This window comes from Macaca nemestrina, chromosome 8, assembly GCF_043159975.1.
Source record: "Macaca nemestrina isolate mMacNem1 chromosome 8, mMacNem.hap1, whole genome shotgun sequence".
Classification (NCBI taxonomy): domain Eukaryota; kingdom Metazoa; phylum Chordata; class Mammalia; order Primates; family Cercopithecidae; genus Macaca; species Macaca nemestrina.
Window position 1 is genome coordinate 39355505 of NC_092132.1, and position 18853 is coordinate 39374357.

Here is an 18853-nt window from a genome sequence, read left to right on the forward strand (position 1 = left end):
AAGCTTTTTCTTTCCTCCCAAAGGTTCAACTCCACGGAAACATAATTAACTTACTTTGAGCCATCCCTTGAGAAGCTTAGAAAAATATTAGCTGACAAAGTAAGTCTAAGGTATTAGGTGGGGAAATACATTAACTGTTTTTCTTAAATGTAAGGATGAAGCAATTAACATTCATTTTAATCTTAGTTAAACAGAGGCAAAAAGATGCTTTTGAATCTGACAATTATCAAAGATTACTGAGAAATGCTTTTTATCAGAAAATTCCAGTCTTGGGTTTGAATATAATCAGTTATGGGATGAAGCATCCTATATAGATGTCTCATAATGCCCTGCCTGGAAATGGATGACCAGACAGAAAACCATTCCACCTTGTATTAATGGAAAGGGAGCTTAGTGAAGCTGAACTAGAGGCATTTTATATTGCCACTGAAATATAAATAAAACAACAGGTTTCTCTAGGTTCTACAACTGCTATTTAAAAAACTGACTATTGTCTAATGATCAACTGTAAAAGTTGTAAACAATCTACCTTTAGAAGATATGATATTTCATTATCTTAGGTGATATGGCTCCATGAATAACATAGATTTGGCAAATAAAAAACATAAACACTTTCTACTGTTGGATATTCTCTAATCCATTTCCTACATTGCAGTAAAGCTGAGTTTAAAGAACAAATCAATTTACATTTCAGTTTAAATCAGATCCACAATTCTTTTTGCATGGCCCATGATGCCATCCGTGGTCTGTGGTCCTGACAATTTCCCATCCTCGTCTCATGTTACTCTCTCCTCACCTTACTGGCCTTTCTTTACTGCTTCAAAGCTACCATGATTTTATTTTGTTCCCATCTGTAAGCTTTTTCATATACTGTTCCCAGAACCTGCAAAATCCCCTCACTTCCTCTTCACGTAGCTGATGCCTTTCCTCCAGGTCACTCCAGACAGCTTGTCTACGTTGTACTTTTCCCTCCCTCCCTCTAATTTTCTCCATTGCTGATCTTGTCTGTCATAGCACCTATAATCATTTATATATTCCTTGTGCACATATTTGATAACTTGTGTAGTATCTTTTATCTCAATTAGATTTTAGTTTGCATAAACTTTTTGGCATTACATTTTTATTTATCAATGTCTACTCAGTGCCGATAAAGAGGAGGTGCAACGAAGATTTAGGAAATAAATAAGCTCAGGGTTCTCTTTCTATCTCCATGGCATTCCTTTACACACATTTATGAGTAATTGACCAAATTTCATGTCTTTAGAAAATAGTTTTAAAACTAGTAATCATATTCTGGATTATACAATGAAAGACAATATAATTAAGTAATTTCTCCAAAGTTTATTAACCCCAATTCATTGGTGGACCATTTTATTCTGATAGTTGAGTCACACACAATTTAAAATACAGTCTCTAATAACAAAAAGCTTATAATTTTGTAGAAGGAGCACCTATATATGTACTAATTAGATAATCAGATACCTATTCAAGACAATTAAATCAGGTGGTAAAATGTTGAGGAAAGTAAAAGTGATGGTCAAAGGATTTTCAGAGAACAGAGATAGGACATTAATGTCGTTCAGGATGTGAGCAGAGAGGTAGAGATCCGGAAAGATTATTTATTTTTTTTTATTTTTATTTTATTTTTTATTTATTATTTTGAAACAGAGTCTTGTTCTGTTGCCCAGACTGGAGTGCAGTGGTACAAACATGGCTAACTGCAGCCTCAACCTCTGGGCTCAAGCAATCCTCCTTCCTCAGCTTCCTGAGTAGCTGGTATCACAGATGTGCACCACCATGCTTGGCTAATTTTTAAAATTTTTGTAGAAACAGGGTCTTGCCATGTTGTCTAGGCTGTTCTCAAATTTCTGGGTTCAAGCAATCCTCCTGGTTCAGCCTAAGTGCTGGTGTGAACCACTGTGCCTGATCAGAAAGACATTTTAGATGGAGACAAAACATGAGAAATGACAAAAAAGAAAAGAGTAACATACTATGTAGCAAAAAGAAGCACAATCATTCCAGAGCAGAGAATATCTGTTCAGAGGTAGTTTAGGTGGGATTGAGTAGATAGCGTAGCCCCATGGAGGGACACTAACGCAAAACTGAGTTGTGTCGATATGAGTTCATGGTCAACAAGTTGTCATTGCAGATGCAGGAAATAGAGAAGATATAAACAAACTGGAGTTCCAGGAGACATCTAGCAGGACAATCTGAAGACAAAAATGTTAACTCTAACAAGACAAATGAGGAGGTAAATGAAGCCATGCATAAAGAATGGCAATGAAGATAAAGACAAAGGAACTAAAAATGCACTGAAGATTCTTGATAATTACTTTCACTTGAAGAAAAGGTTTTATCATGTTGGAATAAATGACCTAGAAATTTTAAGAGATTTACAAATTGAAGTTGTAATTTTTCTTAACCATGAAAACAAACAAGTGCTAAAAAATAATTTTAAAAGAAAGTTGATTCAATTTGAGCAATCAGTGGCACACTGATGACTTCTGACAGGCATTCCTCAGGCATTTGCTACTGAGGATTTTATCAGCTGCAATGAACATGTAGTCAGTTGACACTGAAAATAAAAGAAATGAGCAAGGAGTTTAGATTAAAATTCTCTTGACCCAGAACACGTTAAGCTTTCTCTGACAAAATGGACTTAAAAATATTTAGCTGGTGTATAATAGAAGCTTTCTTATCCTGACATTATTCTTGAACGTCATCTTATACTTTAATTTATACCAAATTCCAAATGTCTTGGGTATAAATTAAAGCAAAGCACATAGGTCATTTTAATGGAGAAAAAGCAATGAGGGAACAATATGTTCTTTTGAAAAATTATGGTAGGACACTTTGAATCTTTTTTTCCCCTGTCTTGCCTGATTTTATAAGTTTTGATTCTATTTCAGTCTTTCAGTGTGTAAAAGTTATTTGCAGAAAATCTTCAGGAAAAAATATTCCTGGGGCTTACAACAAATGTCCACTACATCATCTGAAATTATGATCAAAAGTCACAGAAAACAACAGTAGCCCAGAAGGTGGTATTGGCTCTGTTCACAAAATATGTTTTGTTATCCATTCATTATAGACATATAGAGGTCTGCTTTCTACCAAAGATTACAACATCATTAAACAGCATTTTGGTTCATTCCTTTCAAAAGTAATATACTACTATCATTTTTACAAAGTGCATTGGATATTCCTCTTATTATAAAGGCAATACCATTCCTTTGAAGAACATCTGGAAAATACAGAAAAACAACAAAAAGAAGACAATTACTTGTAATCCCGTCACCTAACTTAGCCACTTCATTTGGCTCTATATCTGGGTCTATATATAAACTATTCTCATTGCATATTGTACTCTGTAACTTGAATTTTCCATTTGATATTATGAAATAAATATTTCCCATGTTTTTATGCTTCTCATACATTTTTAATGGCTGCCTACTGCATCATATATAATTGAACCATACTTTATTTTACTAATCACTTATTGTTAAATAGGTAGAAGGTTTGTGACATTTTATTATAAATAATATTACAATGAACATCATTGTTTAAAAATGTGTTTATTTCCCTTTTTTAATTATGCATTAAGTTCTGGGGTGCATGTGCAGAATGTGGAGGTTTGTTACATAGGTATACATGTGCCATGGTGGTTTGTTGCACCTATCAACCCGTCATCTACATTAGGTATTTCTTCTAATGCTATCCCTCCCCTACCCGCCCCACCCCGACCTACTGACAGGTCCTGGTGTGTGATGTTCCTCTCCCTGGGTCCATATGTTCTCATTGTTCAACTCCCACTTATGAGTGAGAACATTCAGTGTTTGGTTTTCTGTTCTTGTGTTAGTGTCCTGAGAATGATGGTTTCCAACTTCATCCATGTCCCTGCAAAGGACATGAACTCATCCTTTTTTATGGCTGCACAGTATTCCAAGATGTATATGTTCCACATTTTCTTTATCTGGTCTATCAGTAATGGGTATTTGGGTTGGTTCCATGTCTTTGCTACTGTGAACCGTGCCGCAATAAACATACATGTGGATGTGTCTTTATAGTAGAATGCTTTATAATCCATTATAAATGCTTTATAATCCTTTATAATTCCTATCCATGAGCATATATATCCAGTAATGGGATTGCTGGGTCAAATGGTATTTCTGGTTCTAGATCCTTGAGGAATTGCCACATGTCTTCCACAATGGTCAAACTAATTTACACTCCCACCAACAGTGTAAAGGCGTTCCTATTTCTCCACATCCTCTCCAGCATCTGTTGTTTTCTGACATTTTAATGATCGCCATTCTAACTGGTGTGAGATGGCATCTCATTGTGGTTTTGATTTGCATTTCTCTAATGACCAGTGATGATGAGCATTTTTTTCATATGTTTTTTGGCCACATATATGTCTTCTTTTGAGAAGTGTCTGTTCATATCCTTTACCCGTTTTTGATGGGGTTGCTTTTTCCTTGTGGATTTGTTTAAATTCTTTGTAGATTCTGGATAGTAGTCCTTTGTCAGGTGGATAGATTGCAAAACTTTTCTCCCATTCTGTAGGTTGCCTGTTCACTCTGATGATAGTTTCTTTTGATGTGCCGAAGTTCTTTAGTTTAATTAGATCCCATTTGTCAATTTTGGCTTGTGTTGCCCTTGCTTTTGCTGTTTTAGTCATGAAGTCTTTGCCCATGCCTATGTCCTGCATGGTATTGCTAGGTTTACTTCTAGGATTTTTATAGTTTTGGGTCTTATGTTTAAGTCTTTAATCCATCTTGAATTAATTTTTGTATGAGGTGTAAGGAAAGGATCCAGTTTCAGCTTTCTGCATATCGCTAGCCAGTTTTCCCAACACCATTTATTAAATAGGGAATCCTTGCCCCATTGCTTGTTTTTGTCAGGTTTGTCAAAGATCAGATGGTTGTAGATGTGTGGTTGTTATTTCCGAGGCCTCTGTTCTGTTCCATTGGTCTATATATCAGTTTTGTTACCAGTACCATGCTATTTTCATTACTGTAGCCTTGTAGTATAGTTTGAACTCAGGTAGCATGATGCCTCCAGCTTTGTTCTTTTTGCTTATGATTGTCTTGGCTATGTGGGCACTTTTTTGGTTCCGTATGAAATTTAAAGTAGGTTTTTCCAATTCTGTGAAGAAAGCCAATGGTAGCTTGAGGGATAGCATTGAATCTATAAATTACTTTGGGCAGTATGGCCATTTCATGATATTGATTCTTCCTATCCATGAGCATAAAATGTTTTTCCATTTGTTTGTGTCCGTTCTTATTTCCTTGAGCAGTGGTTTGCAGTTCTCCTTGGAGAGGTCCTTCACATCCCTTGTAAGTTGGATTCCTAGGTATTTTAGCCTCTTGGTAGCAATAGTGAATGAGATTTCACTCACGATTTGGCTCTCTGTTTGTCTTCTATTGGTGTATAGGAATGCTTGTGATTTTAGGAATGCTTGTGATTTTTGCACATTGATTTTGTATCCTGAGACTTTGCTGAAGTTGCTTATGAGCTTAAGGAGATTTTGGGCTGAGACGATGGGGTTTTCTAAATATACAATCATGTCATCTGCAAACAGGGACAATTTGACTTCCTCTTTTCCTAATGGAATACGCTTATTTCTTTCTCTTGCCTGATTGCCTTGGCCAGAACTTCCAACACTATGTTGAATAGGAGTGGTGAGAGAGGGCATCCTTGTCTTGTGCCAGTTTCAAAGGGAATGCTTCCAGCTTTTGCCCATTCAGTATGATATTGGCTGTGGGTTTGTCATAAATAGCTCTTATTATTTTGAGATATGCTGCATCAATACCTAGTTTATTGAGTGTTTTTGGCATGAAGGGCTGTTGATTTTTGTCAAAGGCCTTTTCTGCATCTATTGAGATAATCATGTGTTTTTGGTCATTGGTTCTGTTTATGTGATGGATTATGTTTGCTGCTTTGTGTATGTTGAACCAGCCTTGCATCCCAGGGATGAAGCTGACTTGATCGTGGTGGATAAGCTTTTTGATATGCTGCTGGATTCGGTTTGCCAGTATTTTATTGAGGATTTTTGCATCAATGTTCATCAGGGATATTGGCCTAAAATTCTCTTTTTTTTGTTGTATCTCCACCAGGTTTTGGCATCAGGATGATGCTGGTCTCAGAAAACGAGTTAGCAAGGATTCCCTTTTTTTCTATTGTTTGGAATAGTTTCAGAAGGAATGGTACCAGCTCCTCTTTTTACCTCTGGTAGAATTCGGCTGTGAATCCATGTGGTCTAGGACTTTTTTGGGTTGGTAGCCTATTAATCACTGCCTCAATTTCAGAATTTGTTATTGGTCTATTCAAGAATTTGACTTCTTCCTGGTTTAGTCTTGGGAGGGTGTATGTGTCCAGGAATTTATCCATTTCTTCCAGATGGTCTAGTTTATTTGCTTAGAGTTGTTTAGCATATTCTCTGATGGTAGTTTGTATTTCTCTGGGATCGGTGGTGATATCCCCTTTATCATTTTTTATTGCATCTATTTGATTCTTCTCTTATTTCTTCTTTATTAGTCTGGCTAGTGGTCTATCTACTTTGTTGATCTTTTCAACAAATCTCCTGGATTTATTGATTTTTTGAAGAGTTTTTAGTGTCTCTGTCTCCTTTAGTTATGCTCTGATCTTAGTTATTTCTTGTCTTCTGCTAGCTTTTAATTTGTTTGCTCTTGCTTCTCTAGTTCTTTAATTGTGATGTTAGGGTGTCGATTTTAGAACTTTCCAGCTTTCTTTTGTGGGTATTTAGTGCTATAAATTTCCTTGTACATACTGCTTTAAATGTGTCCCAGAGATTCTGGTATGTGTCTTTGTTCTCGTTGGTTTCAAAAAACATCTTTATTTCTGCCTTCATTTCGTTATTTACCCAGTAGGCATTTAGGAGCAGGTTGTTCAGTTTCAATGTAGTTGTGCAGTTTTGAGTGAGTTTCCTAATCCTGAGTTCTAAATTGATTGCACTGTGGTCTGAGAAACTGTTTACGATTTCTGTTCTTTTGCACTTGCTGAGGACTGTTTTACTTCCAATTATGTGCTCAGTTTTAGAAAAAGTGTGATGTGGTGCTAAGAAGAATGTATATTCTTTTGATTTGGGGTGGAGAGTTCCATAGATGTCTATTAGGTCTGCTTGGTTCAGAGCTGAGTTCAAGTCCTGGATATCCTTGTTTATTTTCTGTCTTGTTGATCTGTTTAGTGTTGACAGTGGGGTGTTAAAGTCTCCCGCTATTATTGTGTGGTAGTCTAAGTCTCTTCATAGGTCTCTAAGAGCTTGCTTTATGAATCTGGATGCTCCTGTATTGGGTGCATATATATTTAGGATAGTTAACTCTTCTCATTGCATTGATCTCCTAAATATTGTGTAATGCTCTTCTTTGTCTCTTGATCTTTGTTGTTTTAATGCCTGTTTTATCACATACTAGGACTGCAACTCCTGTCTTTTTGCTTTCCATTTGCTTAATATTCCTTTATCCCTTTATTTTGAGTCTGTTTGTCTTTGCACATGAGATGGGTCTCCTGAATACAGCATACTGATCGGTCTTGACTCTATCCAATTTGCCAGTCTGTGTCTTTTAATTGGGGCATTTAGTCCATTTACATTTAAGGTTAATGTTGTTATGCATGAATTTGATCCTCTCATTATGATGCTAGCTGGTTATTTTGCCTGTTAGTTGATACAGTTTCTTCATAGCATTGACGGTTTTTATAATTTGGTATGTTTTTGCAGTGGCTGGTACTGGTTGTTCCTTTCCATGTTTAGTGCTTTCTTCAGGAGCTCTTATAAGGCAGGCCTGGTGGTGACAAAATCTCTCAGTGTTTGCTTGTAGGTAAAGGATTTTACTTCTCCATCACTTGTGAAGCTAATTTTGGTTAGATATGAAATTCTGGGTTGAAAATTCTTTTCTTTAAGAATGTTGAATATTGCTCCCCACTCTCTGTTTTGTAGGGTTTTTGCTGAGAGATCCACTGTTAGTCTGATGGGCTTCCCTTTGTGGGTGACCCAATCTTTCTCTCTGGCTGCCCTTAACATTTTTTCCTTCATTTCAACCTTGGTGAATCTGATGATTATGTATCTTGGGATTGCTCTTCTCAAGCAATCTCTTTGTGGTGTTCTCTGTATTTCCTGAATTTGAATGTTGGCTTACCTTGTTAGATTGGGGAAGTTCTCCTGGATAATATCCTGAAGAGTGTTTTCCAACTTGGTTCTATTCTCCCTGTCACTTTTAGGTACACCAATCAAACATAGATTGGTCTTTACACACAGTCCCAAATTCCTTGGAGGCTTTGTTCATTTTTTTCATTCTTTTTTCTCTAATCTTGTCTTCTCACTTTATTTCATTAAGTTGATCTTCAATCTCTGATATCCTTTCCTCTGCTTGATCAATTCAGCTATTGATACTTATGTATGCTTCACAGAGGTCTCGTGCTGTGTTTTTCAGCTCCATCAGGTCATTTATGTTCTTCTCTACACTGGTTATTCCAGTTAGCAATTCATTTAACCTTTTTTCAAGGTTCTTAGCTTCCTTGCATTGGGTTAGAACATGCTCCTTTAGCTCAGAGGAGTTTGTTATTACCCACCTCCTGAAGCCTACTTCTGTCAATGTGTCAAACTCGTTCTCTGTCCAGTTTTGTTCCCTTGCTGGTGAGGAGTTGTGATCTTCTGGAGGAGGAGAGGCATTCTAGTTTTTGGAGTTTTCAGTCTTTTGCTCTGGTTTCTCCCATCTTCGTGGATTTATCTACCTTTGGTCTTTGACATTGGTGACCTTCAAACGGAGTCTTTGAGTGGATATCCTTTTTGTTGCTGTTGCTACTATTCCTTTCTGTTTGTTAGTTTTCCTTCTAACAGTCAGGCCCATCTTTTGCAGGTCTGCTGGAGTTTGCTGGAAGTCCACTCCAGACTCTGTTTGCCTGGGTATCACCAGCAGAGGCTGCAGAACAGCAAAGATTTCTGCCTGTTCCTTCCCCTGGAAGCTTCATCCCAGAGGAGCAGCCACCGAATACCAGCAAGAGCTCTCCTGTATGAGGTGTCTGTCGGCCCCTACTGGGAAGTGTCTCCTAGTCAGGATACATGGGGGTCAGGGACCCACTTGAAGAGGCAGCCTGTCCCTTATCAGAGCTCGAATGCTGTGCTGGGAGATCTGCTGTTATCTTAAGAGCTGTCAGGCAGGGATATTTAAGTCTGCTGAAGCTGTGCCCACAGCTGCCCCTTCCCCCAGGTGCTCTGCCCAGGGAGATGGGGGTTTTTATCTATAAGTCCCTGACTGGGGCTGCTGCCTTTTTTTTCAATGATGCCCTGCCTAGAGAGGCAGTCTGCCTGCGGGGGCCTTGCTGAGCTGCAGTGGGCTCTGCCAAGTTCCAAGTTCCTGGTGGCTTTGTTTATATTGTGAGGGTAAAATCCCCTATTTAAGCCTCAGCAATGATGAATGCCCCTCCCACCACTACCACCCCACAAGCTCGAGCATCCCGTGTCAACCTCAGACTGCTGTGCTAGCAGCAAGAATTTCAAGCCAGTGGATCTTAGCTTGCTGGCCTCCATGGGGGTGGGACCTACCGAGCCATGCACCAGAGGTAATCTGGTCTTCCCATTGTGAAGACCATGGGAAAAGTGTAGTATCTGGGCCAGAGTGCACTGTTCCTCCTGATACAGTCTCTCATGGCTTCCCTTGGCTAGGAATGAGAAATCCCCCGACCCCCTGTGGTTCCCAGGTGAGATGACACCCAACCCTGCTTTGGCTCACCCTCTGTGGGCTGTACCCACTGTCCAACCAGTCCTAGTGAGATGAAATGGGTACCTCAGTTGAAAATGCAGAAATCACCCGCTTTCTGTATCGTTCTTGCTGGGAGCTGCAGACTGGAGTTGATGCAGTTTCTCAGATATTCCATTTGTTTAGAAAGTAGAGAGTTAGCCAAACATCTCCGACACTAAAGCATGAGCTTCTTTACATGGTGTCCTATAGAAACTGGCATTTAAGTTAGAATTTGTACTCATGAAATTCTACTTTTCTCTGAATTCAAGTATGCAGGGTCAGAGAATTAATCCCCAGATTCTGAAAGAGCCTTACAGATAGAGTTGTTTCATAGAATCATTCCTAGTAACCTCTGCAAAATCATAAATAATATATTTAAGAAGCAGAATGTGAAGAAAGACACATGCCTTTATATAAGGAGTCATTTTTAGACTCGAGTACCTGGAATATGCCTGCTTCCATGAAAATAAATAAACAGTACTAATCTGATTTTATTTTTAATAATGTTATTAGGGTTAAAATTATTTAACTTTCCACATACACAGCTTACCTTGATTTTTTAACAACACACAATATCCGTGTAGGCAAGGAAAAGAAATACAAACTCTGGATTCCTACAAAGGTATTATCTTAGTAGAATATACCGTTAACCACAATGTATATAATGTACAATTACTAAAGGATCATGTTATCGTGCATTCATTCATTCAACAAATATATACTTACTGAGTCCTACTAAGTGCAAGGTACTATTCTAGGGCTTGTCTTAGAGTGATAAAAAATCAGTCACAAATATCCGGCAGAACTCCATTGCTAATTCACCTTGGGTTCTTTCTGATGGTAAAGGCTGCTTGCTTATTGATAGTTCTCTTTGGAAAGAGATTCCAGGAAACTAAAATGAAATGATGAAGAAGACAGAAACAGGGAAGGAAATAAATGCAATTCAAGGATGCATTATTGAGCTGGTTACCATGTGGCCTCTCTGAGGAACAGAGTAAAAAGCTTCTCCGAATGGTTTATCCTAGGCATGGGAGTGGGGAATTTTAGCCACTGGCTTCCATCTTCTATTGATCAAATATTGCCCAAGGGTGTATTGACTCCCTTGTACTTCCAGGTATACTGTAAACAACATGGCTGTGTGAACACTGTGACCACTGTGTTCCAGCCTGGGCAACTCTGTAATCAATTACATCCACCAGTATAGTAACTTGCTGTTTTACCTACCGGTTTGCTGATGGAAGAAACACAAAGCGATCACCTAGTGGTCATAGCTGTAAGTTTAGGGGAACCTTTACCATGTGCCCTGGTGGAAGCATTCCTCATCCCCCACCTTCCACCTTTGCCTTTCCTTCCTCTCAAGATCACTAACGAAGCAGAATCTGGAGTTGCAAAAATTCTAAATTCTGCATTTGTTTCACTGGGAATTATGGTGAAAGGTCCAATTCTACTTTTATTCCTTAGTGGCCAGGACAGTGAATTTTAGCTATTGGGAATACAGCACTTTCTATTGACCATGGAGTCAATGTGTGTGTCCCACCCTAGAAAACAAAGCCCAACTTCTAAAGGTGTTAATCTTCAGCTGGCACTGTACTCTTCGATAGGGCATCTGAATCTTCTGTCAGTCTGACTGCTTCTAGGTCCTATGGCGTATGACAGGACTAGTGAAGACTTTGGTCATGTAACACATTGCCCCGCCTCCTTCACCATCAAGAAGAATTTGACCTGAGGTGATCTTATGTAGGATTCCATTGGACAGAGCAGAAGCTCTGTAAGTCTTCACCCTGGCAGGGGGCAGGCATGCAACTCTACATCTGGGATACATGCAATTTTCTTTATAGAGTAATCAGTAGAAGCAGTGGCTAGATCAACCTTAGGAGGTCCATGCTTTGGGTCTGTGCATAGACTCTATTCCTGACTTTGTGCTCATATATCCACTGTGCATAAGCTAGGTGGTTGAGGAGGTTGGCTGATATCCACAGAATAAGTCATCCTTCCTCCCTAGCTGTTGAGTGCTTCTTATGCAGCAGATGTTCTCCTATAGGCATTTATGTGCCAGCAATCCTCCAAACCCTTTGTACTACTCCAATAGGTTCATAAACTTGCCCCAACACAAATTTCATTTTTAATCTCTTCTAGTCTTGCCACTACCAGGCTTCTGCCCATGAAGACAAGCCCAGCAGTTCCAGATACCTTTACCTCAGATTACTCTTCTTTGCAGCCAAGATGAATAACCAGGTTTGCTTGCATTTCTGCTCATTGAGAAGATGTTCCTTTACTCCCAGTCTTCAGGCAGGCCCTGGGTGGGGCTGGAGTGATGGCATAACAGTTTGTACTTATACTAACCTATCAGCCAACTGATCTCGTGGACCAAGCTCAGGCTTTTCCCCTTCAGTTAGTTGATTGTAAGTGGGCCCCTATGAGGCCATGGGTTCCAGCTGAGGTGAATTATCCTTCAGCGTTCTTTGTTCCTTGTTTCTACTCATATTTGGAATGGGCAATTTGCAAAGATAGAAAGGGAAAACATCATTTAGGTAGATACTGCAATAACTAAAGAGTTAAGTATCAAAATTTAAACTCATGAGGTGATGGTAAGAAGTGAAAACATCGTCTCTAAGAAATATTGGGCAGATAAAATCAAATGCAACAATTCAAAAGAGGATGCTTTAATGTAAGGAGAAAAGCTGTGAATTTAACCTTAAATATACTAAGATGGAGGTGGTGAGGGTACTCAACCACAAACCTGCACTCTATGTGCCCAGGATTATTCAAGGTATGTGTCAGGTTCTAACTGAGGTCCGATGGGAGTCAGTGGGTAAGTGGTGGGTAGCCGGAAAAACACTGGGGGAATCGTAGACAGTTTTGACATGGCTTTACTCTCCCTCTGGGCGTGAGCCGTATGTACAGCATCAGCAGGGCAGTTATACCTTTTACAGACAACAGTGGCTCTGAATCAAACACGAGCTCACGTGAGTGGTTACTAATGCGCCTCAGGTGGCGTCATTATATAATGAGTGGAGTTGTGTGAGTGAGCTCCAAACTCACTGAGTTATGCTGGACCGATGTCTGTTTCGGCCTATTCTTGACTACAGCACATCCATTTTCCTTTACAGCATGTAGTACGTTTTATACCTTTTTCTACAATGAATCCTCTACGCAGAAATTCCTGTACACATCTTATGAACAAAGAATTTGAGCTTCAACGAGTAAGTACTTTCTCCAGAGTGTAAGATTGTTAATGTCTGTGACATTCTTTGAAGTGAGGCAAGTAAATACCTCTGAACATGTTTTCTTTTCCTGCTCCTCTGTCTCCTACTTTTTTCCTTCTTTTTTCCTCCTCTTCCTGTTATAGGACTAGCAAGTTCACATGACCACTGTACAGTAACAGACCAGTTACACTGAGACAACAGAGTCTGCAGCAGAGAAAGAGTTTAATGCTCACAGGATACCAAGTGAGGAGATGGGAGGAGACCCTCCAGTTCATCTCCCCAAGGAGCATTTGGCTGGGGTTTTTAATGGGATCATGGAGGGTGAGAGGTTGGAACATGGAGGTTGAGAGGTTGAGATTGTTGACTGATTGGGGTAAGCGGGATAACATCATGAGGATGTAGAAACTGCATTCTTTGGTGAGTCAGCTTCTTGTGGGGTCCTTCAGACCAGCTGATGTCAGTAGTTTCACTGTTTTGCGGGGTTTGCAGGACTTGAAAGCATAGAACTTATGTTTTCCCTTTGAGGTATTTTAAGTTTTTATCTGTAGAGCAGTGAAGGGGAACTGTAATCTTGTAACAGGGTCTACGTGATTTGGAGGCAATAGGCAAACAGCTATGAGGAATGGATCACAGAGAATCTAATGTAATGATTAATGCTGGGTGTGCTGCAAGCTTGCTTTATTTTCATTTCTCCCCATCCCTTCTTCCCTGATTGAATTGATAAAGTTTATAGGAGCAGTTTCACTCCTGGTAACTATATCTTGGTCTTGAATTAGACTGTCAGTATAGACAGGAAATGTGCACTGCTCATAGTTGATGCTTCATACATATTTTTTGAGGAAAAAGTTCTTACAAATTACTCCTCCTGATCTCTGAAATTTTATTTTGAAATCACTTAAGTAAAACCTTTGAACATTGTTACTTACCAGCTGCAAAAGTTTAAAATGTGAAATTTACCTCACTACAACCCCTCTTGAATGATTTAATTTTATACTCTAAAAGCAACATTTCATCCTATCTGTTTTTTGGCAAAAAGTAATTGAAGCCAATTACTCTTTTCTTTTTCATAATCCCACATGTACAGTTCTTAATTAAGCACAATTAAAATCAGCCTTTTCTGTCTTATTTTGTATTCTCATTCCATATGCTATATGTTCTTTATTTCTATTAAAAAGATGTACTTTTAATAAAAATGGATTTTTCTTCCTTTCTTATATTGCTATGATTTTATAGCTTCCAAATCCATTCTTATTAGGTTCTGGTGCTGGTGATTATTAAGTTCTTCACACTTCTCTCATAGCGGAGCTTAAGGTAAGATAAAGGAAATGACAATTCCTAACCTTGCCTAGACTTGAGGAAGAGAGTCAGAATAATACTGGTAGAACTTGAGGTGGAATGACTCTAGATTTAAGCAAAATTTGTGTTTCTTTGGCCATTAATTCAGAATGAAGGATGAGTCTGTGTCAAGTGTGCCTCCTGAAGTCCTCTGAGATTGCCTATGTACTCACAGGCTCATTCCAGTCTGTGAAAATCCTTTTTTAAACCAGCCTGAAACCCAGGAGCCTCATAAAAAAGGGGAGAAAAATCAGTGCAATTAGTTTTCATGTATACTTATGTCTTCCTTATGTTGTTTGTTGATTCTACATTTTAGTGTGATGTCAGGCATAATGCCTCCATCTTTGAGCAGGAAGTAATGGGTTACCGGTAGGCCTTGATGCTGACCTTTTGCCCTGGGAAGCTTGGCTCCAGCTGGAGCAGCTGAGGTTTCCAGACTGGTTACTTCTGCTCCATATAGCCTGCTCTATTTACCCTCAGTGAGCTATACAATCTATCACAGTTTTCTGTGTACACCATGATTTTAAAAGGATGGGAAGCACTGGTTTAAACTATGTGATAATGATGAGAAATGCCATCTACAGGTAGACCCGCTATAAGACAAGCCTATTATATTCTTATTTAAAATACTTACTTATATCTGTGGTTCTTAAACTGTGTTGCATATTAAGTTCAACTGGGGAGCATTTAAAATTCTTTTTGTTTTGAGATGGAGTCTTGCTCTGTTGCCCAGGCTGGAGTGCAGTGGCACAATCTCGGCTCACTGCAACCTCCGCCTCCCAGGTTCAAGTGATTCTCCTACCTCAGCCTCCCAAGTAGCTGGGACTACAGGGGCACACCACCGTGCCCCTGTTAATAAAAAATAATAATTTTTGTAATTTTAGTAGAGATGGGGGTTTCACCATGTTGGCCAAACTCTTCTTGAACTTCTGACCTCATAATCCCAAAGTGCTTCCACCACACTCGGCCAAGCATTTAAAACTCTTGATGCTCAGGCTGTAACCCAAAGAAACTGCATCTTAATTTCTGAGGGTGGGATCTATCTGGTGAAGTAGTGATTTGTAGTTTCTATTATGATTCTTAGTAGTAGGGGACAAATACAGAGTTCTCTGAAACAGTCTTGATTTCAACTATCCTTTTATAGTAAATCAATGTATTAAATGTGGACAATTCAATTGTTATAGCTTAATACTTTTTCACATAAAGGAGTCACAAAACAGGAGCGAGAATTGTTGATTTAATATACCAAAGTAATATCCCGTCAACCAGAGTGGTAGATACAAAAAGCCTTATGTAGTCACTTTAGTTTGTTTACTTTTGTTTTTGTTATGTGACAACTGAACAAAATGTAAAATGGTTTTTCTGTGTTACTTATTTCTTGTGCTGTTAATCAGGAAGGAAAAAGAAAGCACTGGTTTGAGTAAAGGGAATCACATGAGCTTGCACTGTGGGTGCTTTTATGCCTTGCTTTGGGAGAGCTATACGCACGGCAAGGAACCTGGGTAAAGATTTGATTAAAAGGATGGATAATTTTGTTCTTAGGCTGTGAACATCTGAACAGGATACATGGTAAAAAATAACTAAATAAAAAACTAAGTAATTCTCTGGGAAGACTGAACCATGGGGAACAAATTTAGAGAAGAGACGCCTGAAACTCTAGCAATTCTTTAGTATAAACTGTTTTGCTACGGTATTTAATGATTTTCTCTAATAGTGTATATTGCTTAGGAATATAATCACACTGAAGAATCTGTGATGATTATTTCAGTCATTAAAGGAAGATGATTTGTTTTGACCAAGTATTTTTAATTGTTTGACAAATCAACTTCAGTGGGTTCAAACTTTCTGAATTTATGCAATAAAATTTTGTGTTAACATCTTTAGTGAATTTGTTTGGGGAAAGAGTTCATTGTTTTTCATTAGGTTCTCACAAAACTGTCTGACCTAATGGGATTAGACATCACTGTTTACTTGATCCAAAATATATCATACTGACTTACTAGACTCCAGATTACTACTTAAATTTAAGTCCCCAAGGGCTGAATTTGTTTGCATTTGCCTTTTATCTCATTCCCATATTTAGTAATATTTTAAATTGATATAATGAGTATATTATACATATTAGGAAACAAAAAATAATAAGAGTTGCTTTAGTACTTTTTTTTTTTTTTTTGAGACTGAGTCTCACTTTGTTGCCAGGCTGGAGTGCAGTGGCACAATCTTGGCTCACTGCAACCTCCGTCTCCTGGGATTCTCCTGCCTCAGCCTCCCAGGTAGCTGGGATTACAGGTACCTGCCACCACACCTGGCTGATTTTTGTATTTTCAGTAGAGACAGGGTTTCACCATGTTGGCCAGGCTGGTCTTGAACTCCTGACCTCAAGTGATCCACCCGCCTCGGCCTCCCAAGATGTTGGGATTATAGGTGTGAGCAACCACTCCCGGGACTTTAGTCATTTCTTTGACTTAATTTTGGTAGAGAAATGCTGAGGACCAGTCAATATTCACTCTGATAGCACTGTGCTACCAGAATCTCCTTTTGTGGCCTTTTGCAAAAGGAAGATGCAGCTGCAGATGCTGCATAATAACAAAAGGGAGAAAAATATCCACAAGCCCACTAAAGAAAAGCAAAAGGAAAGCTGCTGGAGACTGGAAGATGAAAAACCAGAAACATCCTCGAACCATCTACTTCCATATTTTGACTTGCTGTTTTTATTCCTTTTCGTTGGAGACAGCTGTGTTCTCTCAATAGATGAGCAATTGTGTGGTGTTAATTTTAATTTAACCTGTGAATCATGGTAATTAGAAGATCTATAACCCAGGCATGCTAATTAAAGCACCCTTTGTGTGAGTTCTAAGAGTGGAGAAAAGCCTTCCTTCGATGTCTGTCAGATGGCCATGTTTTGTATGCCCTTGGCCTCATCTAGCAATCATGACATTACGTTGTGCTTTATCTTCTAGTACCAGTTTTACATCATGTTCCTGTCCCTGTTAAGGCTTTTCAGAAACATAGACTGAGCTGGAGAAAATATATCTTAATGCATTGCCTTGTTGCTCTTTTGGAGGAACAAGAGGCTGTGTGCATGACAAACAACACTGTCTGCAACATACATGACAAGGCTCATTTATTTAAAGATTTACCATTCATCATTGTCAGAGTTCCCGTGGGCATTACTGTCACTGTCTTATGTGCATTGTGAGTTCCTCCAAGTGTTCAGAAGAAGACTAAATCCCACTGTGACTTAATGCAAGAGTAGGAAATATTTTGTTTGCTTTAATTTTCCCAAAATGGATTTCTTTGTTTTTTTTTTAAAAAAAGATTACTGTAGACCACTGAACTATGTAGATCATACTTTATGCCTATGTTTAGTGGTTTCTGATGTTTTATAGTTTTTATTCATTTTGTTTTATATTTCACCTCCCACCAGATATACACAGATCTTATACAGGGAATAAGTAACATTTCATCAACATTTCTTGTTGACACTACAAATTTAAATCAACAAGATGTATGTCCATTTACAAACACTTCAAGGAGATGATCCACAAATCAGCAATTGATACTAAATTATTTACAGTGGATTTTTCATAAAACAACATCTGCTTTTCTTTGTACTTGGAAGATCTAGTTCATTTCCCAGAGATTTTTAACCTTTGGGAAAAAATCCACTGAGAAAAAGCTAACGATAAAGAGCAGTGAGTCACCTCTTCAAAGTCATTAGTCAAATACTTGAATTTATATAAAATATACACTTACATAAATTATGTGATATATATTTTTGTTGACTATGCACTAAAAGCTGTTAAGTTGCTCATCTGTTAAGTTTCCCTCTCCACCATCACATCTCCAACTCTGACTAGCCAGCATCACAAATTTCATGTCTAAGAGATACTCGACAAAGAATAAGCATTCGAGTTTACAGTAAACATCTTCAATTCATCCAGCCTAACTTCAGATAATATTCTATACTTACCATATATAAACCCTATATTATTATTATATATACCCTATATTATTATAGCATGTAGTATATATAGATTTACACTATCTCATGTGAGAATACTACATGAGAATAGTCTCAGTTTCTCTCTTCTGCTTTTTCTACTGTTGTTATCGTATATTTTATTTTACATATGATATATATATATGCAATGTATTGCTGTTTCTTCCTTTAGAACAGAGGTTGGCAAACTAAAGCCTATGGGCCAATAGCAGGTTGCAATTTATTTCTCTGAATAACGTTTTATGGGAACACAGAACATCCATTTGTTGACATGTTGTCCATGGCTACTCTTGACTAGTTGCAACAGGGACCTGAAAAGCCTAAAATATTTACTATCTGTCTCTTTAGAAAAAAAGTGTGCTAATCATATTTCATAAATTTCTGAGTAATTTAAAGTGAGAGAAAAGTCTTTTGCATTTATCTTTATTTTAACCATTCCTAAAGATCTTCACTTTTGTATATATGTGAATAGACCTGAGTTTCTGTCTGGCATCATATTCTAGAGAGATTTTCACCTGAAAAATTCCTTCAATAATTTTTTGTGGTGCAGG

At 38.3% G+C, this 18853-nt stretch overlaps 2 long non-coding RNA genes across 2 annotated transcripts in view; one reads left to right on the forward strand and one right to left on the reverse strand.

The window, feature by feature from the left end:
- Positions 1 to 1670: 1670 nt before the first annotated feature.
- On the reverse strand, positions 1671 to 11096 carry LOC105476001 (uncharacterized). The gene is made up of 4 exons (XR_983774.3): positions 10983 to 11096; positions 10485 to 10650; positions 9804 to 9971; positions 1671 to 1923 (listed from the first exon to the last, which is right to left on the reverse strand). It is a non-coding gene; the product is annotated as an uncharacterized lncRNA (long non-coding RNA).
- A 1740-nt stretch (positions 11097 to 12836) lies between these two features.
- The window catches only part of LOC139355789 (uncharacterized), a 275722-nt gene continuing 269705 nt past the window's right edge, over positions 12837 to 18853 (forward strand). The window contains exon 1 of the long non-coding RNA XR_011606832.1: positions 12837 to 12961. This is a non-coding gene — a long non-coding RNA (uncharacterized lncRNA). The remainder of the gene's footprint in view (positions 12962 to 18853) is intronic.